The sequence below is a fragment of the Myotis nattereri genome, assembly GCF_964212035.1.
Source record: "Myotis nattereri genome assembly, chromosome: Y".
Lineage (NCBI taxonomy): Eukaryota > Metazoa > Chordata > Mammalia > Chiroptera > Vespertilionidae > Myotis > Myotis nattereri.
Window position 1 is genome coordinate 40,821,906 of NC_138094.1, and position 27,946 is coordinate 40,849,851.

The window sequence follows — 27,946 nt, forward strand, 5'->3', positions numbered from 1 at the left end:
ACAAATTTGTAAGCCATAGTATGAACATTTTAATAATACTGTCTTCTGACAATACACGGGATGTTTTTCCAGTTGCTCATATCTTCTTTCATTAATGTTTTGTACTCTTCAGTATACAAATCTTTCACCTCCCAACTTAAGTGTATTGCTAAATATTTTAATACTAGAGGATTGGTGCACGAATTTGTGCAAGAATGGAGTTCCTTGGCCTGGCTGGCAATCAAAGCCATCTTTCCCAGTTCCTATCAGGGCCAGCCGGCGCAATCATGGCAATGGGAAGTTGGCTGACCGGAGCCATGGCTGGGTGGAGGGACCGCAGGAGGTTGGCTGGCAGTGGGAGGTTGGCTGTGGGAGCGCACTGACCCCAGGGGCAACTCCTGTGTTGACCATCTGCCCCCTGGTGGTCTTAACAGTTGCTTAGGCGCATACACACACACACACACACACACACACACACACACACACAAGGCCCGATGATGAAGGTTCTACAAAAATGAACCTTCCTCTCCTGGCTGCCAGCACTGCCTTCACTCGGGCTGGAGCTGCCTTTCCACCTTCTCTCTGGCCCAGAGCCACCACCTTTCTGCCTTCCCATGCAGCCCAGAGACTAGTAGCGGCTGGGGTGGTGTGGAATGCCTTGTCATCACCATGGCGATGATGCAAGCATCCCACCCCTGGCTGTTTGGCGCCTGGGTATGCAAATTAACCCGCCGTCTTTGTTGGGTTAATTTGCATACTCACTCCTGGTTGGATGGTGGGCATTGTGAAGGTACGGTCAATTTGCATCTTTCTCTTTTATTAGTGTAGATATATATATATATATATATTTATTATTTTACTTACTTGAAGATAATCTGAGTAGTGAAATACACTAGTCATAGGTAGACAAATATGGCATAATTGTACTTATGCATACAAATAGTGAAAATTCATAGGCTCAAAGAGTGAAACGGTGATTGTTACCAGCTTGGAGAAGATAGTATTGTGGAGTTCTTAATTAATGAGAAAAAAGTTTTAGTTAATACCACATCTTCTGTATCAGTCCTCTATCACCGGATACGTTGTTTTCATGTCTTGGCCACTGTGAATAATGCTGCAAAGAACATAGGGGTGCATTTATCTTTGCAAATACATGTTTTCAACTTCTACGGTTATAGTCCCAGGAGAGGGATTGCTGATTGTTATGGTAACACTATTCTTAATTTTTGAGGAATTGCCAGACTGCTTTCCTTAGTGATTATACCAGTCTACACTTCCACCAGCCATGAATGAGAGTTCACAATCTCTCTAACACTTGTTATTGCTTGTCTTATTCATAATAATCACTCTAATATATATGAGGTGGTATCTCATTGTAGTTTTGATTTGCATTTCTCTAATTGATAGTGAGGATGAACATCTTTTCACATACATAATGGCTATTTGTATGTCTTCTTGAGAGAGAATATTTTCAGGTCTCCTACCCACCTTTTGGTTGGGTGGTTTGTTGGTTTGGTGTTGAGTTTTATGAGTTCTTTATATATTTTGGAAATTAACCTTTGGCAGAGCTATTGTTTGCAAATATCACCTCCCATCTAGTTGGCCACTTCTTTGTTTTGTTGTCAATTTCTTTTGTGGTGTGGAAGCTTTTTAGTTTGATAGTAACATTTCTTAGTTTCTGCATTTACTTCCTTTGCTTTTGAGATAAAGTTCATAAAATGTTCTCTACAACCACGGTGCATTAGTTTAGGACCTATATTTTCTTACATGAAACTTATTGTTTCAGATCTTATACAGTCTTTGATCCATTTAAAATTAATTTTTATACTTGAAGACAAACTAGAATCCAGGTTCATTCTTTTTCACATGGCTTTCCAGTTTTCCCAGTACCATTTGTTGAAGAGACTATCTTTACTCCATTATGTGTTTCTTGCCCCATTGAAAATTATCTGTCCACATACATGTGGTTTTATAGCTGGGCTCTCCATTCTGTTTTGTTGGTCTGTAAGTCTATTTCTCTTCCAATTCCATGCTGTTTTGATTATTGTAGCTCTGTAGTATAATTTGAAGTCAGGTAGTGTGATAACTCCAGCTTTGTTCTTTTTTCTCAGGATTGCTTCAGCTTTCTGCGGTCTTCTGTAGCTCCAAACAAATCTGATGATTTCTCATCATATTTCTTTTAAAAATGACATTTGGATTTTGATAGAGAATGCATTAAATCTGTTTATGGCTTTGGATTATAGGGCTATTTAAACTATGTTGATTCTTTCACAGGATATTTTCCATTTTGTTTCATCTCTTTCAATCTTTTTAAATATGAATTTGTAATTTTCAGGATATAGGTCTTTCATGTTTATTCCTAGATATTTTATTCTTTTGATTCCAACTGCAAAAGGAATTATTTTTTCCACTTCTTTTTCTGAAATCTGTTAGTATTCAGGAAGGCAATCGATTTTTGCCCACTGAATTTGAATCCTGCAACTTGACTGTATTTGTTTATTGTTTCTAATAATTTTTTGGTGGAGTCTTTAGAGTGTTCCACATACAAAATCATGTCACCTGCAAAAACTGACAGTTTTACTTCTTCCCGCCCTATTCGGACAACTTTAATTTCTTTCTCTTGCCTTATGCCTCTGGCTAGGAATTCTAGAAGTATGTTGAGTAAGAGTGCTAGTGTAGGACATCCTTGTCTTGTTCATAACCTTAAAGTAAAAGCTTTCAGTTTTTCACCATTGAGTATGATATTAGCTGAGGGTTTACCATATATGGTCTTTATGTTGAGATACTTTCTTTCTATTGCTACTTCATTGAGGGTTTTAAGCATAAATGGATTACATTTATTGATATGCATGTGTTAAACCATCCCTGAGCACAAATTGATAGGTATGAAAGAGTCATAGGCATGTAAAGCACAACCTAAGAAATGTAGTCAATAAACCTATATAAGAGCTAATTATGCTGACAGTCCAACCATTACACCAGTCGCTTTGACATGCAATGACCACCAGGAGGCAGATGCTCCAACCAGTAGGTTAGCTTGCTGCTGGGGTCCGGCTTATCAGGACTAACCAAAACAGGCCAGACACAACCTGGAGCCCTCCTTCGTCCCTCCCCAGCCCCAATCTTGCATTGGTAGGGTCCCTGGGTCTTACCTTCGCCCTCTCACAATCTGAGGCCCCTCGGGGGATTTCGGAGAGACAGTTTTGGCCGGATCCCCACAGGCCAGCCCAAGGAACCCCACCAGTGCACGAATCAATGGACCAACCCTCTAGTCCAGTGATGGTGAACCTTTTGAGCTTGGCGTGCTTGCATTTTGAAAAACCCTAACTTAACTCTGGTACCATGTCACATATAGAAATTTTTTGATATTTGCAACCATAGTGAAACAAAGATTTATATTTTTGATATTTATTTTATATATTTAAATGCCATTTAACAAGGAAAAATCAACCAAAAAAATGAGTTCGTGTGTCACCTCTGACATGCGTGTCATAGGTTCGCCATCACTGCTCTAGTCTATACTAATAAAAGCCTACGTGGCCCTTGCGCGCAACGCCGCCACTAGATAGCCACGCACATAGCGGAGGCAGGGCCTGGGGGCCGCTCTATGCACTAAACCCTGGGGGAACTGTGGCTCCCCGCAGCATGGAGGAGGCCAGTCCCGGCGGGTCGCAGCAGGGAGGGTTAGTTGTGGGCGATGGGCCAGCAGAGGAGTGGTTAGGCGGTGATCCGGTTGGCAGACAGAAGTGGTTAGCAGGTGATCAGGCAGGCAGGTGAGCAGTTAGGAGCCAGTGGTCCTGGATTGTGAGGGATCAGGCCTAAACTGGCAATTGGACATCCCCTAAGTGGTCTCAGATTGGAGAGGGTGCAGGCAGGGCTGACTGGCATTCACCCCCCACCCCCGACACTGGTGCATGAATTTCATGCACTGGGCCTCTAGTCCTATCTAATAAAAGAGAAACATGGTAATTGGAGTACGACCGCTACCCTTCCCATTGGCTAATCAGGGCAATATGCAAATTAACTGCCAGCCAAGATGGCGGCCGGCAGCCAGGCAGCTTGAAACTAACATGAGGCTTGCTTGCTTCAGTGACTGAGGACTCCGACGTTCCCCGCCTGCTGGGGCCGGCCTCTGAGCTGCAACTCTAAGCAACTCTGTAACAAATATAGAAGCTAAACAAAACCCCAGAAACCTGCTTTAGTCCACCAGGCTTCAGCCAGCAGGATCGCAACATTGTAAGCAAAGGCCAGAAACCTACTTTCAGCAGCGGAGGCCTAAGAGCTGGAGCCAAGCCTCAAAGCTAAAGCTGGCCCAGAATAAAAAAGAAAAAGAAAAAGAAAAAAAGGAGTGGTTGGGAGCTTCAGTCACCCCCAGCCTGAAAACAGCCCTGAGCCCCTCACCAAGGCTGGCCGGGCACCCCAGTGGGGACCCCCACCCTGAAGGATGTGTGACCAGCTGCAAAGAGCCATCATTCCGTCACCCAGGCTGGACAGGCACCCCAGTGGAGACCCCCACCCTGATCCAGGACACCCTTCAGGGCAAACCAGCGGCACCCACACGTGCACCAGGCCTCTACCTTATGTAGTAAAAGGGTAATATGCCTCCCAGCACCGGGATCAGCGGAACCAAATGGCCTCCCGGCACCAGGATCAGCGTGACAGGGGGCAGCGACCAAACCCCCTGATCGCCCTGCAGCTGTGTGTGTGACAGGGGGCGGGGCTACAACCTCCCTATCCACCCTGCTCTGTTCGTAAGAGGGAAAGACGCCCCAACCCCCTGATCAGCCCTGCTCTGTGCCTGATTGGGGGGAGCTCCCCAACCCCCTGATCGCCCTGCGGCTCTGTGTGTGACAGGGTGCGGCGCCCCAACCCCCTGATCGGCCCTGCTCTGTGTGTGACAGGGTGTAGCGCCCCAACCCCCCGCGTTCCACCACGGGCCCTGCTCTGTGTGTGACAGGGTAGAGCCACAACCTCCCCATCGGCCCTGCCCTGAGTGTGAGAGTGGCGGCGCCCCAACCCCCTGATTGGCCCTGCTCTGTGGGTGATAGAGGGCGGCACTCCAACCCCCTGATGGGCCCTGCTCGGTTTGTGACAGGAGGCAGCGCCTCAACCCCGATTGGCCCTGCTCTGTGCGTGACAGGGTACAGAACCCCAACCCCCCTGATGGGCCCTGCTCTGTGAGTGACAGGGGGTGACGCCGTAACCTCCCCATCAACCCCGCCTTGAGTGTGACGGGATGGTGCCCCAACCCCCCAATCGGCCCTACCCTGAGCTTGACTGAGGGTGGCATCACAACCTCCCAATCGCCCTGCTCTGTGCATGACAGGGGGCAGGGCCCCAACTCCCCAATCAGCCCTGCTCTGAGCCCGACCAGGGGCTGCACCTAGGGATTGGGCCTGCCCTCTGCCACCCGGGAGCAGGCCTAAGCCAGCAGGTCGTTATCTCCCGAGTGGTCCCAGACTGCGAGAGGGCACAGGCTTGGCTGAGGGGCCCCCCTCACCCCCCGAGTGCACAAATTTTTGTGCACTGGGCCTCTAGTCTATATATATATAAAAGCCTAAGTGACTGAACAACTGGAACCGATCACTATGATGCGCACTGACCACCAGGGAGCAGACACTCAACATAGGAGCTGTCCGCTGGTGGTCAGTGCACTCCCACATCGACTGCGCCGCTCAACTGATGGACCTGTCCCGGCGGCCCACCAGTCCGGTGGCAGCCACTCACTCCCTCAGTAGTCCTGCAGGTCCAATCTCCAGAGAACAGGCCAGGCACCAACGAACCAGCGCCACCTGCACAATCCCAGTAGTGCCGCTGGCCTCCTGGAAGTCGGCCTCGGATATCATGGTAGCTTCCCCTACCTAAATGCTCTACGAGGAAGAAACAATGTAAAAGCAGCCAGCAGGTGGCTCCTGACAACCAGCATGAATGTCAGCGGGATGGATCCGGATCCCAGGCTGGCAAGGGCTTCCTACCACCTGCCCAGAGGGCCAATCGCGTCCCAACCCACTATCCTCCTTAGGGCCCCACCCATGCATGAACTTGTGCACCAGGCCTCTAGCATAATAATAACTACATAGAAGCCAGGTGAGTATTGGAAATAGCAGGCAGATCACTTTGTAAAGTATATCATGGTCTAATCCAGCCGTGGGCAAACTAGGGCCCGCGGGCCGGATCCGGCCCGTTTGAAATGAATAAAACTAAAAAAAAACAAACCGTACCCTTTTATGTAATGATGTTTACTTTGAATTTATATCAGTTCACACAAACACTCCATCCATGCTTTTGTTCCGGCCCTCCGGTCCACTTTAAGTACCCATTGTGGCCCTCAAGGCAAAAAGTTTGCCCACCCCTGGTCTAACCACTATACATATACATCAAAACAATACTGAATATAAAATGTAATTTAAAAAATAAAACTTAGTCTGGCCAGCATGGATCAGTGGTTCAGTGTCGACCTGTGAAACTGGAGTTCGTGGTTGGACATATCCTACACCCCAGCTGTAGGCTCCATCCCCAGTATAGGGTGTGTAGGAGGCAGAAGATCAATGATACTGTCTCATTACTGATGCTTCTGTCTCTCTCCCCTTCTCCCTTCCTCTATGAAATCAATTAAAATATATTTTAAAAAATAAAATTTAAAGACCTGACTATAAATCACTTAGACATAGACATGTATATACCACATGTGTATTTGGTATATGTATATATTATATTTGTATTATATTACTAGAGGCCCGATGCACAAAAATTTGTGCACTCGGGGGGAAGGGGGCGTCCCTCAGCCTGGCCTGTGCCCTCTCGCAGTCTGGGACCCCTCAGGAGATAATGCCCTGCTGGCTTAGGCCTGCTCCTGGGTGGCAGAGGGGAGGCCCAATCCCTAGGTGCAGCCCCTAGTCAGGCTCAGAGCAGGGCTGAATGGGGTGTTGGGGCGCCGCCCCCTGTCATGCACAGAGTAGGGCAGATCGGGAGGTTGTGATGCCAACCCCAGTCACGCTCAGGGTAGGGCCGATTGGGTGGTTGGGGCACCGCCCCCTGTCACACTCAAGGCAGAGTCGATGTGGAGGTTGCGGTGCCACTCCCTGTCACGCACAGAGCAGGGCCAATCAGGGGGGTTGGGGCTCCTTACCCTGTCACACACGGAGCAGGGTCGATCAGGGGGTTGGGGAGCTCCCCCCTGTCACGCACAGAGCAGGGCCCATCAGGGGGTTGGGGAGCTCCCCCCTGTCACTCAGAGAGTGGGGCCAATAGGGGACTTGGGCGCCGCCCCGTCACACACAGAGCAGGGCGGAGCAGAGGGTTGGGATGCCGACACTGGCACACTCAGGGGAGGGCTGATGGGGAGGTATGGCTCTACCCCATCACACACAAAGCAGGGCCCGTGGGGGGGGGGGGGGGAGGGCGGGTTGTGACGCCGCCCTCTATCACCCACAGAGCAGGGCCGATCAGGGGGGGTTGCGGCGCCGCCACTCTCACACTCAGGGCAGGGCCGATGAGGAGGTTATGGCTCTACTCTGTAACAGACAGAGCAGGGCCCGTGGGGGGGGGGAGGGGAGTGGGGGGGGGGGGGAGCTGCACCCTGTCACAAACAGAGCCGCAGGGCGATCAAAGGTTGGGGAGCTTCCCCGTATCAGGCACAGAGCAGAGCTGATCAGGAGGTTGGGGCCCTTCCCCTGTCACAAACATAGCAGGGTGGATAGGAAGGTTGTGGCCCCGCCCCCTGTCACATACAGAGCTGCAGGGCGATCAGGGGGTTTGGGCGCTCCCCCCTGTCAGGCAGATCCCGGTGCCGGGAGACCTCTCGGCTCCGCTGATCCCGGTGCTGGGAGGCATATTACCCTTTTACTATATATGGTAGAGGCCTGTTGCACGGGTGGGGCTGGCTGGTTTGCCCTGAAGGGTGTTCTGAATCAGGGTGGGGGTCCCCACTGGGATGCCTGGCCAGCCTGGGTGAGGGGATGATGGCTGTTTGCAGCTGGTCACACACCATTCAGGGTGGGGGTCCCCACTGGGGTGCTTGACCAGCCTGGGTGAGGGGATGATGGCTGTTTGCAGCTGGTCACACACCCTTCAGGGTGGAGGTCCCCACTGGGGTGCCTGTCCAGCCTGGGTGAGGGGCTGAGGGCTGTTTGCAGCTCGTCACACACTCTTCATGGTTGGGGTACCCACTGGGGTGCCTGGCCAGTCTGGGTGAGGGGCTGAGGGCTGTTTTCAGGCTGACGGAAGCTCCCAACCGCTCCTTTTTTTCTTTATAATTCTGGGCCAGCTTTAGATCTGAGGCTCCAGCTCTTAGGCCTCCGCTGCTGAAAGTAGGTATCTGGTTTGTTTCAGTTTGAAACAATGTATAACTCCAGCTCTGACTCCAGCTCTGAGATCCCAGCTCACTGAAAGCTGGTTTCTGGGGGGTTTTTTAGCTTCTATATTTGTTAAAATGTTTCAAACTGCAGGCTCAGAGGCCTGCAAGGCAGGAGAGGAACGTTGGTTTCCTCCGTCACTGAAACAAGCAAGCCTCATGTTAGTTTCAAGCTGCCTGGCTGCCGGACACCATCTTGGCTGACAGTTCATTTGCATATCGCCCTGATTAGCCAATGGGAAGGATAGAAGTCATACGCCAATTACTATGTTTCTCTTTTATTAGATAGGGTATTATATTATATTTATTATATTATATTATTATTATTATATTATATTATATTAATTGCATTACATTACATTACATTACATTACATTACATTATACTAGGGGCCCGGTGCACGAAATTCGTGCACTGGGTGTTGGGGGGGGGGGGGGAGGGAGAGTGTCCCTCAGCCCAGCCTGCCCCCTCTCACATACTGGGAGCCCTCAGGCGTTGACCCCCATCACCCTCCAATCGCAGGATCGGCCCCTTACCTAGGCCTGACGCCTCTGACAGAGGTGTCAGGCCTGGGCAGGGGACCCTTACTTCCCCCCATCACTGCTTCTGCCCCCAGCCCAGGCCTGATCCTCTGGCCCAGGCATCAGGCCTGGGCAAGGGACCCCCAGACCCCTCCGATTGCTGGCTCTGCCCCTTTCCCAGGCCTGATGCCTCGGCCAGAGGCGTAGACCCCCATCACCCTCCGATCGCCTGATCGGCCCCTTGCCCAGGCCTGACGCCTCCGCCAGAGGTGTCAGGCTTGGACAGGGGACCACCATCTCCCCCGATCACTGGCTCTGGCCCCTGCCCAAGCCTGATGCCTCTGACCCAGGCTTCAGGCCTGGGCAAGGGGACCATCATATCCCCCCAATCCCTGGCTCAGCCCCCCGCCCAGGCCTGATGCCTCGGCCAGAGGAGTTGACCCTCATCACCCTCCGATCACCAATCACCGGATCGGCCCCTTGACCAGGCCTGAGGCCTCCGGCAGAGGTGTCAGGCCTGGGTAGGGGACTCCCAGCTCCCCACGGTTGCAGGCTCCGCCCCTGCCCAGGCCTAACGCCTCTGGCCTAGGCGTCCGGCCCGGGCAGCGGGGACCCGCAGCTGCAGCGGCCCTGTGATCGTGGGCTTCGCTTTAGGCCCAGGCAAGGGACCCCTAGCTCCCGGGACTGCCAGCTTCGACCGTGCCCAGCTCCCATCGCTGGCTCCACCCCTACTTCCTGCTATCACTGGCCAGGGCGGCAAAGGCGCCTGATTCTCCGATCATGGCTGGGGGGCAGGGCAAAGGCGGCCCTGGGGCCGCCTTTGCCCTGCCCCCCAGCTCTTAGCTCCCCCCTGGGTTTCCGATCACTGTCAGTGGCAGGGGGCTTCTTTCTGCTTTCCCTTTCGCCTCCCTGCATTGTGCCTACATATGCAAATTAGCCACCATCTTGTTGGCAGTTAACTGCCAATCTTAGTTGGCAGTTAATTTGCATATAGCCCTGATTAGCCAATGAAAAGGGTATCGTCGTACGCCAATTACCATTTTTCTCTTTTATTAGTGTAGATTACATTATATTATATTATATTATATTATATTATATTATATTATTACATCCTTTAAAGAAACATGCATAAGACAGGACACAAAGAAAGTCTCAAATTTAAAAGGCTAAAATTTATACCAATTATATATTCTCCAACTACCATAAAACACGAGTTACAAAAAGAAAACTGATTAATTAAATTAGAAGTATTTGAAATAAGCACCATACCCTTAAACAGCAATGAGTGAAAGAAAAGTGCAAAAGAATCTAAAAATTTAGTAGACTGATTTTTAAAAGGATAAAAGTAACTCTTATAAAATTAGGTGAGTCACTACTAATATCATAAAAATAGTGTTATGCCCTGGCTAATTTTTCTCAGTGGTTAGAGCAACAGCCTGTGTACCGAAGGGTGTTAGGTTTGGTTCAGAATCTAGGGCATGTACTAGTAGTTCAGTGGCAGTTTCCCCAGCCCAGGTTAGGACACATGTGGGAAGCAACCAATCGACGTATATCTCTCTCATTGGTCTTTCTTTCTCTCTTTCTCTCTCTTTCTTCCTCTCTCCTTTCTCTCTTCTCTCTCTCTATCTCTCTCCTCCTTACTTCCCTCTACTCTCTAAAAATCAATGGACAAAAAAATCCTCCAAGGAGGATTTAAAAATATATAAATAAATTATTACAGGATATTGAAAAATTGTATAATGAATTTATATAACAGATGAAATTAAATTCTCACTGACACATAAATTATCAAAACTAACTTTTAAAAAATAGGTAATTTTCAACAAATTTATATGTGAAGAGATTAACTCAGCATTTGAAATATTTCCACCTTAAAAAGGGGGAGAGGACTTCCACTTTAAAAAAAAGATTTGGATCCTCCGGCTTTACTGGTGAATTCTACAAAACATTTACAGAAAAACTACCAATTTTTCTCAAATGCTTTCCAAAAAATAAAGAGGAAGGGAACACTTCATAACATATTCTGAGAGGTCAGTATTATACTGATCCCCAAACCAAAGATTAGACCCGGAAAAATAAAACAAAACAAAAAACAAGCAAACAAACAAAAGACAACACCCTTTTGGAATATCATGTAAAAATTTTCAAACATACTGCCAAAATTAATTTACTGGCATAATAAAAGAAATTTATAAAAGATGAAAAAGTAGGATTTATATCCCTCAATGAAAGATGATTCAGCATACTCACATCATTCAATGTCATACTTGACATTAATAGAATAACTTAAAAAACAACCCTAAGATCAGCTCCCCTGATAATATATAACAATGCATATTAAGAATACAGAGAAACTGCCTGGCCGGTGTGGTTCAGTGATTGAGCATTGACCCATGAACCAGAATGTGATGGTTGGATTACTGGTTAGGGCACATGCCTGGGTTGTGGGCTTGATCCCCAGTAAGGGGAGTGCAGAATGCAGCTGATCCATGATTTTCTCTCATCGTTGGTATTTCTATCACTCTTTCCCTTCCTCTCTGAAATCAATAAAGACATATTAAAAAAAAGAATATAGGGAAACTACTTAAACTAAAGAAGGACATTTACACAAACCCAAATCGATTATAGCATCTTTATTTACAATTGCCACAATTTGGAAGCAACCCCACTGTCCTTTAGTATGTGAATGAAGATATAAACTATGATACATCCAAACAATGTTATTCAGACCTCAACAGATATGAGACATCAGGTTGTAAAAAAGAAAAAGAAAAAAGAAAAGAGGAACCTTGAATACATATCCTATATAATGAAGATATAATATGCAAATGGTCATTACGCTATGAAGCATAACGACCAACCGCATAATGACCGTATCACAGATCAGCAGGAGGGTGAGGCTGGGAGCTACAAGTGGGCAGCAAAGAGCTACAGGAGGGGGCAGGGCAGCAAGCTATGAGAGGGGGGCGGGGAGCTGGAGGGAGCTAGAGGAGGGTGGGGCAGCAAGCAGAGAGCTACAGGAGGGGTCAGGGCAGCAATCTATTAGGGAGTGTGGGGAGAACTACAGGAGGGCGGGGGAAGCAGGCAAAGAGCTATGGAGGGTGGCAGTGAGCTACTGGCACATGGATTCATGCACAGGTCTACAAGTTACTGAATAAAAGAAGCCAGTCTGAAAAAACTACCTAGTCTCTGATTACAATTCTAATATATCTGGAAAAGGGACATGATGTGAACAGTAAAAAGATTAGTTGGGAAGGAGTACAGAAAAGATTTTTAGTGCAATGAAAAAACTGCATGGTACCACAATTATAAAAACACTAGAGGCCCATGCACAAAAATTTGTGCACTCAGGGGGGAGGAGGGTCCCTCAGCCCGGCCTGTGCCCTCTCGCAGTCTGGGACCCCTCAGGGGATGACCACCTGCAGGCTTAGGCCCGCCCCCCGGAGGATTGGGCCTAAGATGGCAATCAGACATCCCTCTGACAGCCCTCGGGGGATGTCCACTTGCCAGCGGGGAGCAGGCCTAAACTGCAGTCGGACATCCTTAGCACTGCTGAGGAGGCAGGAAAGGCTCCCACCAACACCGCTGTACTGGCAGCCATCAGCCTGGCTTGTGAGACCACCAGAGGGAAGCTCCTGCATTGAGCATCTGCCTCCTGGTGGTCAGTGTGTGTCATAGTGACCAGTCATTCCCAGTCCTTCTGCTGTTAGGGTCAGTTTGCATATTACCCTTTTACTTTATAGAATAGAGGCCTGGTGCACAGATGGGGGTCAGCTGGTTTGCCCTGAAGGGTGTCCCGGATCAGGGTGGGGGTCCCACTTGGGTGCCTGGCCAGCCTGGGTGAGGGGATGATGGCTGTTTGCAGCTGGTCACATTCCTTTCAGGGTGGGGGTCCCCACTGGGGTGCCTGGCCAACCTGGGTGAGGGGCTGAGGGCCATTTTCAGGCTGGAAGGTGACTGAAGCTCCCAACCTCTCCTTTTTATCTTTTCTTTTTATTCTGGGATTTACTGACCTTCTATGGCTGTCACTGGAGCTGAGAGCCGGCTTTAGCTCTGAGGCTCAGCTCCAGCTCTGAGACCTCGGCTGCTGAAAGCACGTATCTGGGCTTTGTTTAGCTTCTATAATTGAAACACTGTTGCAACTACAGCTCTGAGGCCCGGCTGGCTAAAAGCAGGTTTCTGGGGATTGTTTAGGTTCTATAATTGCAACATAGTGCTTAGAGTGCAGCTCAGAGCTGGTCGGTCTCAGGCGGGGAACCTTGGCTTCCTCCATCACAGGAGCAAGCAAGCCTCCTGTTCGCTTCAGCTGCGTGGCTGCCGGCCGCCATCTTGGTTGGCAGTTAATTTGCATATTGCCCTGATTAGCCAATGGGAAGCGTATCGGATGTACGGTTAATTACCATGTTTGTAAATTATTAGATAGGATTAGGGCGTGGTGCATAAAATTCTTGCATGGGCAAGGGGTGTGTCCCTCAGCCCGGCCTGCAGCCCCTTGCAATCTGGGACCCCTCGGGGGATGTCCAACTGCTGGGACTGGGCCTAAACTGGCAGTCAAACATCCCTCTCACAATCCAGGACCGCTGGCTCCGAACCGCTCACCTGCCAGCCTGATCACTCCCAACTGCCCTCCCCTGCCAACCTGATCGCCCTCTCACTGCTTGCTCCCCCTCACTGGCCTTATCTCACACCTAACTGCTTGCTCTCCTGTCAGTCTGATCACCCCTAACCTCAGCCCCGGCCACCATGGCTTTGTCCAGAAGGGAGTCAGACATCTGGAAGACATCCAATCGGCCAGTCTAATTGCCATATTACCCTTTTATTAGTATAAATATCATTATACATTTGCCAAAACCCATAGAATGTACATCATGTGTGAACTATTAAGTCAGCCATGACCATATAGTGATGATGATGTATCAATGTAGATTATCAATTGTAAATGTTTCATTCTGCTAGGGCAGTGGTTCTCAACCTTCCTAATGCCATGACCCTTTAATACAGTTCCTTATGTTATGGTGACCCCCAACCATAAAATTATTTTCGTTGTTACTTCATAACTGTAATTTTGCTACTGTTATGAATCGAAATGTAAACATCAGATATACAGGATATATTTTCATTGTTACAAATTGAACATAATTAAAGCATAGTGATTAATCACAAAAACAATATGTAATTATATGTTTTCCAATGGTCTTAGGCGACCCCTGTGAAAGGGTCATTTGACCCCCAAAGGGTCACAATCCACAGGTTGAAACTGCTATGCTACGGGATGTTGATACTGTGTGGGGCAGTGGATATCTGGGAAATCTCTGTACCTTCACCTCAATTTTGTAGTTAACCTATTCTTATCACTGTTTTAAAAACACAGTAAACATCAGAATCAATGATAAAAGATTAAAAGACTAGTTCATCAGTATAAGGACAAGGACATACATTTTCACTGTTATTCAATATTTAACTGGAAATTCTAGGCTGCAGAACATTTAGGAAAAGAGAATTTGAAATTGGAACGGGAAAAGTTAAACTATCCATATTTACAGATGATATGACCATTTCACTACAGGAATACTTCGAAGATGTGGTGCATTTGATTCAAGACAACATGTGAATATCTCAATGAAACAAGGGACAAATTTCTTTGGTTCCCAGTTTATTAAGTGTGCAACAGCATTATGTCTAAAACAAAACAAAACAAAAACAACTTAAAAATTACTTTATTGCTAAAAACTGCTAACCATCATATGAACCTTCAATAACTCAATCTATTTGCTGGTTGAGGTACTTGCCTTGATATTGATAGCTACTGACCTAACAGGATGATGGTTGCTGAAGTTTGGGGGTGGTTGGGCAATTTCTTGAAGTAAAACAATAATGAAATTTACTAAACTGACACTATTTTCAACAAAGATTTCTGTATTACATAAAATGTTATTTGATGGCATTTTACCCACAGAATTCTTTCAAAATTAAAGTCAGTCCTTAAAATTCCTGCTGCTGCTTTATCAACTAAGCTTACTAGTATGTAATATTCTAAATCCTACATTGTAATTTCAAGAATCTTCTCATTATTTCCACCTGAAGTAGATTACATCTCAAGAAACCACTCTTTGTTCATCCATAGAAAGAAACTCCTCAGTCATTGAGGTTTTATCTAATTATGGTTCTCTTGGTATTTCCAACTCATGGTTACTTCCTCCACTGTAGTAATGAAAACCTCAAAGTCAACCATGAGATCTGGAATTATTAGGGTAGGCAGTTAGAAAGATATGAGCTAGAAAGACAGTAGGGGCTTGGAGTATATATGAGACGGGAAAAACTGAAAATACACAATGGAAGTGGCAGACCACTATGTGAGGAGGAAAGGTTCTGAGCCCTCCAGGAAGTGGTCTAACTGGTGGCAAACAATCTAAATAAAGGAGCCTTATAGCTAAAAGATATACTTTTTTGAGACATGAAGGAGGGGGTTACTTGCTTCTTGCCTAGAAGCATTCCAGCCTAGGGGTATAAATATTCTAAAACTCCCAAATATTGGGACACTATGTTTGGTCTCAGTCAGCTGCCCACGAAGGTCCTGTTTCTGAGGGTATTTCTTTCCTACAAAGAAATCCTCCCATGCTTTTGCTACCATTGGTTGTCTCTTGTTTGAATTTATTCCTATAAGCAAGACAAGACCCGGGAATGCAGAGTACTGTATGGCCAGGATCCTCCATGAAAACTGCTGAATCAGTTTCTTCCCAACTCATTGTTGACATTTTGACCTCTTCCCACAAATCACAACTGTTCTTAATGGCATCTACAGTTACTCTATTTTTTTTAAATTGATTTCAAAGAAGAAGGGAGAAGGTGAGATAAAAACATCAATGATGAAAGATAATCTTTGATCAGCTGCCTCTTGCACACCCCCATGAGAATCGAGTCCACAACCTGGGCATGTGCCCTGACAGGGAATTGAACCGTGACCTCTTGGTTCACAGGTCAATGCTCAACCAATAAACCACACCACCTGGCTACAGCAACTCTTTTTCAGAAGATTTTCAATTTACATGGCCCAGATACATCAGAATTAACACTATCTGTGAGACCCAAAGCCTTGTGAATTATATTTCTTTTTGTTTGTTCGTTTATCTTCATCTGAGGATTTTTTCCCCACTGCTTTTCAGAGAGTGCAGGAGAGGGAAGGAGGGAGAAAGAGAGAGAGAGAATGAAAAAGAGTGAGAAACATCTGTGTGACAGAGACAAATCAACTAGTGTATCCCTCACAAACCACAACAGGTGGCAGAAAGTGAACCTTCAAACCAGGTACTTGCCCTTGAGTGGTAACCAAACCCACTACCTTTCGGTGGTGGGGCGGATGCTCTAACCACTGAGACAGTAAGGGTCATTACATAATACTAAAGGGATTGATCCAACAAGAGGATATAAACATAGTATATGCAACCAATATTGGAGCTCTAAAATATATTTTAAAACTTCTGGAGGGCTTTTTAAAATAAATTGATTTTTTTAAAAATATATTTTATTGACTTCAGAGAGAAAGGGAGAGGGAAAGAGAAATAGAAACCCCAATGTTCAGAATCATTGGTTGGCTACATCCTACACACCCCTACTGTAGAACCTGCCAGCAACCTGGGCATGTGCCCTTGGCCACAATCAAACCTAACACTTCAATCCATAGGCCGATGCTCTATCCTCTGAGCCAAACCAGCTATGGCAAAAAAACTTCTGGAGGAGTGTAAGAGAGAGATCAGCAGCAGTATAGTCATAGTAGGGGACATAAACACCCCATTGACTTTACTGGGTAGATCTCCCAGACAATAAATCAACAACAAAATGGTGACTCTAGAATTTTACTATTAATTTTTAGCTATCTTACTATTGCTTATAATTATACTGTGTTCTGAGAATTTACTTTATATAATTTGTATTCTGTGTTTATTTCATGGGCCAAAAGGTTTTTTATTGTATATCCATTAAAACTGCTACATTGCACTATTAGCAATGTGTCCTATGCAGGGCAATTTAATATATACTATGAATATATACTATGACATATGTATATATACATATACACACACACACACACACACACACACACAATGCCTGCTATTATATTTTGTCAGCATATTAAAATTATGTTTTGTCAGTATAATATTTATACTGACAAGATGATATATCATACCCTGCCCAAGATACATTTTTTTTGCCTGGATGATTATTCAATTATTGAATATGGATTATGGGAGACTCCAATGATAATAGCAGATTCATCAATCTCATGAGATCTGTCAGTTTTAACCTCATGTATTTTTACGCTGTCAGTTGTACATATGTTTAGAATGGTTTAATTACAAGCTATCACTATCTTTACATTTAAAGTGTGTTTACAATATTCATTCTAAAAAAATCTAAGCCCAAACAATACTATACTACTTCCAGGAGTTTTGTAAACTATCTTTTCAGATTATTCCCAAATTCCTTTTCTATTCCTACTAATATTATTTCATTTTACATATTTCATTAAAAAATCCGATCTATAAAATCTAACCATAAATTTAATGATATGTTCTCCAACTTCCTCATGGGGGAAGGGCTAATTTCTAAATAGAGAGAGATTTAAAGCCAACCAACAAAAGAGAGTCTGACAAAGCACTTCCTTTTCCTCTGTGGTACAGAGGGAGCACATTTAGAATCCAAATAGTGTCATACGTCCTATAAAATATATCCCAAATATATAGGTAAATATCAAAATGACTACCACCTTGAAAAAGCATAAACTAGAATCACATCATGCCTTATAAAACAGAAAGACCAATTTTAAATCATGCTATTGCCCCACTAGATTGTGGTAATCTATTTCTAGTATAAAAATTTGCTCAGAGTTAAAAAGGAAAACTGAAGCAAGCATGAAAGCTGAAATGGTCTCTGTATATTTCTATACATGTAGTCTGGCATTCAGTAAATAATTCAAAGCAAACTGGGGAAAAAATTTAAAGAAAAATCAAGGAGAAAAAGTAAATAAAACAAAAAAGAGATTCAGATACTAAAATTCTCAAACACTAACTTTTAAAATAACTGATTAATATGCTCTAAAAGCCCTTCCTGGTTTGGCTCAGTGGACAGAGCATCAGCCCATGAACTGAAGGTCCCGGTTTAATTCCAGTCAAGGCACATTCCTCAGTTGAAGGCTAGATCCCCAGCCCTGATAGCAAGTGAGAGGCAACCAATTGATATTTCTCTCTCTCTCTCCCCCCACTCCCGTCCACTGTAAAACACAATGGAAAAATATCCTCAGGTGAGGATTAACAACAACAAATACTCAAAAAATAAGTGGTGAATAATTTTAACACAGAGTTATAAACTATATCTGAATCCATCCAAAATTTTAGGGGAAAAAGTAGAGTAAACAAAATAACTCAAAAATTGTTTAACTTTAGGTGAGATATAGAAAAAGATTCTACTGAAATAAGACTCAGAAGAAAATAAACATGGAAGTGGAAAAAATTTGCCAATAAAACCAGAAAAGAGACAGTGAAAGCTGTAACACACAAGTACTTAAACAGATAAAAGAAAAATAACTGGCCCTAACTGGTTTGGCTCAGTGGGCAGAGCATCAGCCTTCGGACTCAAGGGTCCCAGGTTCGATTCTGGTCAAGGGCATGTACCTTGGTTGCAGGCACATCCCCAGTGGGGGCGGGGGTGCAGGAGGCAGCTGGTTGATGTTTCTAACTTCTCTATCCCTCTCCCTTCCTTGCTGTAAAAAAATCAATAAATATATATTTTTTAAAAACGAAAAGAAAAACAACTGAGGAAGAGCAATTTTAAAGAGGTAACCTCCTGCACAACATAAGAGGACAAGATACAGACGCAAAAAATACGGCAAATTACAAACAAGATATCCTAAAGAATTAAGATCATGATTAGAAAATTCAGAAAACCAAATATAAAGACGAATTCTTAAGTAGTCCGCAAAAGAATTAATAAAATAAATCAAAACCTGAGTAAAGGTGCACTTAATATTTTTTGGGTTAATAATATAATTATGAGACTTCTCATAAAGAAAGAATAAAAATCTGAAGTCAATGAAGTACAAATTTCAAACTGTGGAAAAATAATACAATTCTATACTCATCAAAAACATTCATCAAAAATAGGAGATTTGTAATACAAAAGTGGATAGAGCAGGCTATTATACACAAAACCATGTTTAATTCCATTAACATACTTCTTCAAGAATTGGTTTAATAGACATGCAATAATTTTAAAATAAGTTTAAAAGCATATAGTGGACACCTGAACATATTACCAACTCTACATATTACCATGATTTGTCCAAGCACAACAAAATATACATTCTTTCTAATAAAAACAAGGATTAGGTAATTTATAAAGACTGGATGCAATGTAAAATTATTCAATAATAATAAAACATAACCAGAAAATTATATAATTACTAGGGGCCCAGTGCACGAATCTGTGCACCTTGGAAGGCACTGTGAACCATGAAGCTGTGGTGGTCACAGGGGCATGTCTCCACCCATCCTCCACGCCCCCAGCCAGCCCCTCCCTCCACGGCCTCTGGTCCCCTATCTGCCCACAGCCCAACTCCCGCCACCGTGCTCCCACACCCTGATGGCGCCGGCCCTGCTCACACCTGCTGACAGCGTGGATTGATTGGGGTGCATATGGAGCAACTGGGGCCGGCGCCAGCAGCAGGTGTACCCTCAGGGGCAATCAGGGCTTTTGGCCACAGCTCACACCCGTTGACAGCACCGAGCAATCAGGACTAGCACCAGGTGCCGGCAGTGGATGCAAGCAGCAGCTGCTGGCCTCAATCGCCCCTCAGGAGCAGGGGAATGTGGAGAAGTCCTGAGGGGCAATCAGAGCTGGCAGCGGCTGCTTGCACCCACTAATGGCGGCGATCGATCCCTCCCAGTCCCCATCATGCATCAGTGGGGTCCCTTGGCCTGGCCTGCACCCTCTCGCAATCTGGGACCCCTCGGGGGATGTTGGAGATCTGGTTTCAGCCGGATACCACAGGCCAGGCAGAGGGACCCCACTGGTGCATGAATTCGTGCAATGGGCTTCTAGTAATAAATAAATCACAATATACATGCTAAAGAGCACTTACATTGTATTGCTTAGGCTATAATGGCAAGAATAGTATGCACATGTTCCATACAGGCAAAACAACATAGTACACATCAAGAAAAATGTAACGCTTTTTGGAATACTTCCAATCTGCATTTGGTTGAATTCCCAATAAGAAGGGCAAATAATATAAACAATAATATATCAGATCAAGTTTTGTTTACTTCAGGACCACAAGGCGGATTACAATTTGAAAGATCAATATTAACTTCAAATCCAAACAAGATACAGGAAACAATTTTCTTTATGTCTCCCGATTAAAGCCCACTGAAGTCACTCAACCTGACACATATAAAACAAGACTCCCAAAAACATAAAGAAAAAGCAAACCAGAGAAACCAAGATGGCGGCATAGATAAATACCGGAAATTGCTGCCTCCCACAACAACTTCAAAAATACAACTAGAAGACAAAAAGGACATCATCCAGAACCACAGGAAGGCTGGCTGAGTGGAAATTCTACAACTAGAAGGAAAGAGAAAAGCACACTGAGACTCAGAGGAGGTGCGGAAGTAAAGTGCAGAGGTATGGAGGCGCAGGCAGAAACGGCTGGCAACTGAGGACGCAGTTGTCTTTTTCAATTAGGAGCGAGTCACAAGCCCCCGACTGCTCTGAACTCCAGTTCTGGGAAATCTCTGGGGACCCAGACTCACAGGGAGAAACTGGACTGTCTGGCAGCGGGTGGAACTCAGAACTCAAGGGCGGCTTTCTCTCAGAGGTGCTTGCAGAGATTACCGGGACACTGAGACACGGGGCCCCTTAGGGCAGGGCTGAGGATCAGCCATAGCTGTTTGCTCCACCATGTTGATTCCCTGAGACGCCCCAGCCAAGCTACAAGAGAGGCTTTTGCATATAAATGCCCTGGCCCTTTACAATCTGAAAATTACCTAACAAACTGCAGCTGGGCCAGACAGACCCAGAACTTCCAAGAGAAGGCCCAAGGCCCCACAGCAGCTTGCATTGCTTCACAGCTGGACCTCATCTGGGCACCTCCAAACCCCAAACAAGGAAGGGTAATCTGCAGATCTCTTCATAGCTACTGCTGGGTAGCCTCAGTTAGGGGCTAAATTAGCACCTCCTGAGAGACCCAAGAGCCAGTGTACCCAGTGGTCAGAGTGGGACCATCCAGATTACAACTCCTCAGAAACATAAGGGACAAACTCAGGGGGTAGACTCAGTGAGCACCAAAGCCCCACTGAAGCAAGTCTTGCCCCATAAGGGTGTCCTTAGCACAGAAGTTCTCCCACCGTAGACACATCTGAATCTGACAGCCAATTGGCCTGGAGGTCAATTCCTCTCAGTGATACCTACAACAATCAAGGCTTAACTACAACAAGACTGTGCACAAAGCCCACAAAGGGGTGCACCAAGAGTGTCCACCTCAGGTAATTGGGGAGGCTGAGCCACTGGGCCCTATAGGACACCTAACACAGAAAGCCACTCTACCAACAGAGGGAAGCATAAAAAATATGGCGACAAAGAAACAGGTCACAAATGACAGAAATGGAGGAAAGCAAACTACTGGATATAGAGTTCAAAATCACACTTCTAAGGTTTTTCAAGAATTTTCTAGAAACCACCGATAAATTTAGAGAGACCCAGGAGGATATGAAAAAAGATCAACTAGAAATTAAGCATACACTGACTGAAATAAAGAATATTATACAGACACCCAACAGCAGAGCAGAGGATCCCAAGAATCAAGTCAAAGATTTGAAATATGAAGAAGCAAAAAAATACCCAACCAGAAAAGCAAAAAGAAAAAATCCAAAAATATGAAGATAGTGTAAGGAGCCTCTGGGACAACTTCAAGCATACCAACATCTGAATTATGCGGGTGCCAGAAGAAGACAGAGAGCAAGATATTGAAAACCTATTTGAAGAAATAATGACAGAAAACTTCTCCCACCTGGTGAAAGAAATATACTTACAAGTCCAGGATGCACAGAGAACTCCAAACAAAAGGAATCCAAAGAGGACCAGACCAAGATACATCATAATTAAAATGCCAAGGGCAAAAGACAAAGAAAGACTCTTAAAAGCAGCAAGAGAAAAACAGTCAGTTACCTACAAGGGCGTACCCATACGACTGTCAGCTGATTTCTCAACAGAAACTATGCAGGCCAGAAGGGAGTGGCAAGAAATATTTAAAGTGATGAATAGCAAGAACCTACAACAAAGATAACTTTACCCAGTAAAGCTATCATTCAGAATTGAAGGTCAGATAAAGAGCTTCACAGATAAGAAAAAGCTAAAGGAGTTCATCACCACCAAACCAATATTATATGAAATGCTGAAAGGTGTCCTTTAAGAAGAGGAAGAAGAAGAAAAAGGTAAAGATACAAATTTTGTACAGCAAATACATATCTATCAACAAGTGAATCTAAAAATCAAGTGAATAAAAAAATCTGATGTACAGAATAAACTGGTGAATATAATAGAACCAGGGGCATAGAAAGGGAGTGGACTGACAATTCTTGGGGGGAAATGGGTGTGGGGGTGCAGGAAGAGATTGGACAAAAATCATACACCTATGGATGAGGACAGTGGGAGGGGTACGGGCAGACGGTGGGGTGGGAACTGGGTGGAGGAGAGCTATGGGGGGGGAAAAGAGGAACAACTGGAATAATCTGAACAATAAAGATTTAATTAAAAAAAAAAAGAAAAAAAAGCAAACCAGTTACTGCTCTTTGAATTAAAAAAAATAATAATAAAGCAGTGAGTTCCCTGGGTTTCTTTGTCTTTTTTTGTTTTTTGGTGTTTTGTTATTCACTTTGTTTTGTTTTGCCTAATATATCCCTTATTGCATTCTGGAAAAGATACTACTTGAAAAGAACAGGTGCAAATAAAAAAAAGCATCAAGAAAAGATTGCTCTCTTTACTTAAAAGACCAAAAAAGAAAGAAAGAAAGAAAACTTAAGGCAGTAAGTTACCTCTCCAGCAAATACAATATGACTCTATGATCACCTTTACCACTAGTCTAAAGTACACAATCAAATAAACAGTCTGGGCCAATGTCAATTTCTCAGTGTTAATATTGTATTACAATTATGCAAAATGTAACCACTTGAAGAACTGGGTGAACACTACACATTGTCTCTCGTCTCATATTTGTAACTTCCTCTTTTTTAAATTAAAAAAAAAAAATCAGTGTAACTCGTGAGAAGAATGTATTACAGTTAAAATCCTATTATTAATCCAAAAAGCTTCAGAAAATATCTCAATAGGCAGCAATGCTTTTTAAAAATTAAAAAATAATCCTAACAAATTTCAGAAAATAGAATTATCATGTGACAGAAATATAACAATGAAGATATGAGAAAATCAAGTGCTTATAAAGAAAAACTTTCACTTATCAGTTAAAAATTAGGAAATAAAAAGACCTACTTCTAAATCCATAGCAAACTATTTGTTTTAGATTCTTTTAATGACCATTAAAATTTATAAGTAAAAATTTTCTAACAGGAGAATTTTCTTGCATTAATAATAAAACATTTTCCACTGAGATTAAGAATTCTTATAAATATCATATGAAAGTATACTGCCCAGGTTTCCCTTTCTGAGAAGAATACCCAATTCAGAGTTTATGCCCCATTCTATGATAAGAGCATCAATTTAAAAATTCAGTAACAGACATACTCCAATTTTTTAAAATTCAAATGCAGCAATTCTATAACTTAATCTAGTAATCAAGTGTAAAATTAATACTTGTCCTTCTTTGGAGCATGCTATGCAATTAAGATACTTTTAAGGTTCTAAAGTGCCAAATGATAATAATACATTGAATGTACTTAAAATCATTTTTCCTACAGCAAAAGAATAAGCTGGAAACAAACACCTACCTATTTTCACTCTTTTGCATATGCCTTTCCAATTTTCTCAGCACAATAATTAAAGAAGCTTTCTTTTACCCATTGTATGTTTTTAGGTCTTTTGTCAAAATTATTTGCCCACATATTTAATACAAATTTGTTTCTGGGCTCTCGGTCCTGTTCCATTGGACTGTGTATTTTTTCTGATAATACCATGCAATTTTGATTACTGTTGCTTTGCAGTATAGTTGAAAGTCAGGAAGTGAGATAGCTCCAACCTCATTCTTTTTTTATCAGGATTGCTTTGGCTCTTTTGATTCCATAGAAGTCTGATTTTTTTCTTTCAAAAGTGCTTTTGTCACCCTAGCAGGTGTGGCTCAATAGGTTGGGTGTTATTCCATGCACCAAAGAGTTGTCAGTTCAATTCCTGGTCAGGGCAAATGCCAGGGTTGTGGGCTCAATCCCTGGTAGGGGGCATGCAGAAGGCAGCTGATCAATGTTTCCCTCTCACCAATGTTTGTCTTTCTCTTTCCCTTCCCTGCTCTCTAAAAATTAATTTAAAAAAGAGACAGAGAAACATCAATCAGACTGTCAATCCCCAGAAGAAAAGTAAGGGGGGGGGAGGGGTAAAGGGGGAAGAGATCAACCAAAGGACTTGTATGCATACATATAAGCCAAACCAATGGACACAGACAACAGGGGGATGAGAGCATGAGTGCGGGAGTGGAGGGATTGTTGGGGGTTAATTGGGGGATGAGGACACATTTGTAATAGCTTAACCAATAAAGAAATTAAAGATAAAAAAAAATCGTTAAAATGAAAATGCCATGGGGGGTAGGGGAGGCCAGGGTATTGTCAAGGGCGGGGGGGAAAAAAAGGAGACATATGTAATACTCTTTGTAATACTGTAAGCAATAAATAAATAAATAAATAAATACAATGTAAAAAAATAAAATAAAATAAAAATGCCAATGTGATTTTGATGGAGATTTCATTAAATTTGTATATTGCTTTAACCCCTGGGTGGCTTGCTGGGCCTGAAGTGGACCCTACCCCGGACCGAATCCAGGGAGTGGGGTGGGGGTCTGGACTCAGGGAAGGGTCCATAAAGTCAACACTTAAAGTTATAGCCTCCAGCTGGGAAAGTGATCATGCTCCAGCTATAACCATGGCGGATGCCCCACACCTGCTGGAGTCTTCACCCCCAGATGTGAGGCTGAGACTCGCCCAATCCTAGAAGACACTGCACACCTGGTCTTCCTGCACCTGCGGGGCTAAGCACTGCCATGCCAAGAGGGCTGAAACCAAGGCAGGTGCAGGCTGTTCACCCTGCCTTCCTAACTTCTCATTCTCACACCCACACTCCCAGGTTTACCTCTGCAGGTCAGTGATGGGGGTAGAGAAAGATTATGTGGAGTTGGTGCAGAATCTCACTCAATCTCCATTATTCTTGGGAGACCAAGTCCTTCCTAAAGATATAGCTCCATTTCCTACCTTGGCATCCCATTTAGGGAAACCCCTTTGGGATGCAGCATGGCACTGAATCTTTAGAGCAATCCCTCTGAGAAATGATACCATTTAGTACCCCTTCATATTTCCCCCCATAGTTCCATTCTTCCCCCCATTACTCTGACTTTGAAAGGCTGGTGAGTGTAGAGCTGGGCTAAGCCACTGAAGTTCAAATGGGTTAGGGGAGACCCCGGGAACTGGGCTACTGCCCCCAAGGCCTGTTCAGCAGAGCTCCCACCTCCATAGTCAAAGAAGTTGGGGAACCCCAGTTCTAGGTTTCTACATGACAGCTGCCCTGATCAACCCTCCAAGAGAAAGGCCAGGATCCAACCATACCTCAATGGACCCCAGGGACATCTTGAAGGCATTTCCCAAGCAGAAGAAAATTCATGCCAATCCATCATCAAAAGCACTCACGAAGATTCCCAAGAAGCCTGAGGCACCTCTCAACACCTCCAGCTGCATAGGAAATGAGGTGGATAGAGGGAGTACAGAGAAAAAGCAAGAGAGTAGCTGAGTTGCCTATGGGCCCATGTACCCACTGGCATTGGGTGAGCCAAGGCAGAACTCTTTGAGAAGCAGGTTGTCCAACATGGTGGCCAGATACATTCTGCCCTGGTCCCAGGGGTCACTCACATTATGGTGGATAATGGCATAGACTATGAGCTAGCCCTTTGCCTCCTTAGACTGCCCCAGCTATCCCCAAGTGCTCAGGGGTAAAGTCAACCTGGCTGAGCATGTGCCTACAGGAGAGAAGGCTGGTGGACACGGCAGGATTCAGCATCTTCCTCCCCAACAGGTACCTGGACCAACCACAGCTCAGTAAGAGAGACCAAGACTCTTCTACTGGAGCTTGTAAGGATCTGCTCAGGACAGCCCTCTTTCCTCCCTCTATTCCCACTAGACAGAAGAAGCACCAGAGAACAGAAGATGCTCCAAACACTCAAGTCCAGCATGGCTCTGGTGATAAAACCAGTGATGAGGAAGAGACCCAAGTTAATGCAGCTGATTTGGAAGCCCTGACCAGTGGCTACTACCCCATCCCTCCTGAGGGAGATGATGAGCCTAGTCCAGCCCCTGAGGGTCTGGATAAGTGGGTTTGTGCACAGCCTTCAAATCAAAAGGTGACCAACCACAAAACCCATATCACAGAAAAACTGGAAGTGCTGGCCAAAGCCTACAGTGTTCAGGGAGACAAGTGGAGGGCCCATGGCTATGCCAAGGTCATCAATGCCCTTAAGAGCTTCCACAAGCCTATCACCTCCTAATAGGAAGCTTGCAGTATCCCTGGGATTGGGAAACAGATGGCCAAGAAGATCGTAGAGATCCTAGAAAGTGGACATCTACAGAAGCGGGACCACATCAGCAATAGTGTGCCTGTCTTGGAACTCTTCTCTAATATTTGGGGAGCTGGAACTAAGACTGCCCAGATGTTGTACCATCCAGATGTGCTTCCGGAGTTTAGAAAACATCTGCAACCAGGCCTCCATGAATACTCAGCAGGCCACTGACCTGAAGCAATTCGATGACTTTCTGGAACTCATGCCCAGGGAGGGGGCTGCCTAGATTGAGCAGAGAGTCCAGGAATCAGCTCATAATTTCAAGTCTGGGCTGTTGCATGTGCCATGCAGTTCCAACCAACAGGGGAAAGCAACCTGTGGTGATCTGCACATGCTACTCACTTACCCAGATGGCTGATCTCAGCCCATCATCAGTCACCTGCTTGACAGCCTTCAGCAGTGAAGGTTCCTGACTGATGACTTGGTGAGCCAGGAGGAGAATGGTCAGCAGCAGAAGTACCTAATTGTGTGCAAACTCCCAGGACCAGGTCGACGGCACTGACTGGACATCACCACTGTGCTCTATGTGCACACTGATCTACTTCACTGGCTCTGTCCACTAAAACCGCTCCAAGCAGGCTCTGGTCAAGACCAAGGGCATGAGCTTGTCGGAACACAGCCTCAGCACAGCTGTGGTGCAGGACACCTAAGGTCTCAAGGTAGGGTCTGGCGGAGTGCTTCCCACCCCAATTGAGAAGGATGTCTTCAGACTCCTAGGCCTGCCCTACTGAGAACCAGCTGTGCAGGACTGGAGACCCATGGTCAATGTGGAAGGGGCACCCACTGGACCAGCTGCCCCACCTGGCTATCAGTACTCTCGAGCCTCAGCTGGCTAAACCTCACCACTTTAATCACCAGCTCCCTGGACCTGAGGGAAAGGGCCAATCTAGCTCCCAGGGTCTCCCCTGCACTCTCTCGACAAGAGCAGACTGCTCTCCCTTCTACTGCACAGGTACCCTTGGTAGAGATTTGAATGTGGCCCATTACCCCATTTTAAGCAGAACAGGTGGCTGGTTTGAAGCCAGCTTCTTGTGCTGAAGGCCCAGGCATCCCCTTTCCCTACCCTGAGGAGGGTTTAGCTACTGACGGTGGGATGGGGCTTCAGGGGAAGAGGCAAGCAGTTCTGGCCCAGCATTACTCAAGACCCTTTAGAGGAGAATGAACCACTTCATGTATACCCTCTACCCACCTCATTTCCTATGCAGCTGGAGGTGTTGAGAGGTGCCTCAGGCTCTGAGGAAGATCCAGGGGCCCAGTAGAGTGCATTTGACATTCAACCTG

The 27,946-nt window shown here is 45.1% G+C and overlaps 1 protein-coding gene and 1 pseudogene across 2 annotated transcripts in view; one reads left to right on the top strand and one right to left on the bottom strand.

The window, feature by feature from the left end:
* The window catches only part of LOC308512202 (lysine-specific demethylase 6A-like), a 293,519-nt gene that overhangs the window by 113,464 nt on the left and 152,109 nt on the right, over positions 1-27,946 (bottom strand). The gene's annotated exons all lie outside the window — the stretch shown is intronic.
* On the top strand, positions 25,609-27,501 carry LOC308512228 (DNA polymerase lambda-like; annotated as a pseudogene). Its single transcript has one exon. The product of its transcript is annotated as a DNA polymerase lambda-like (transcript).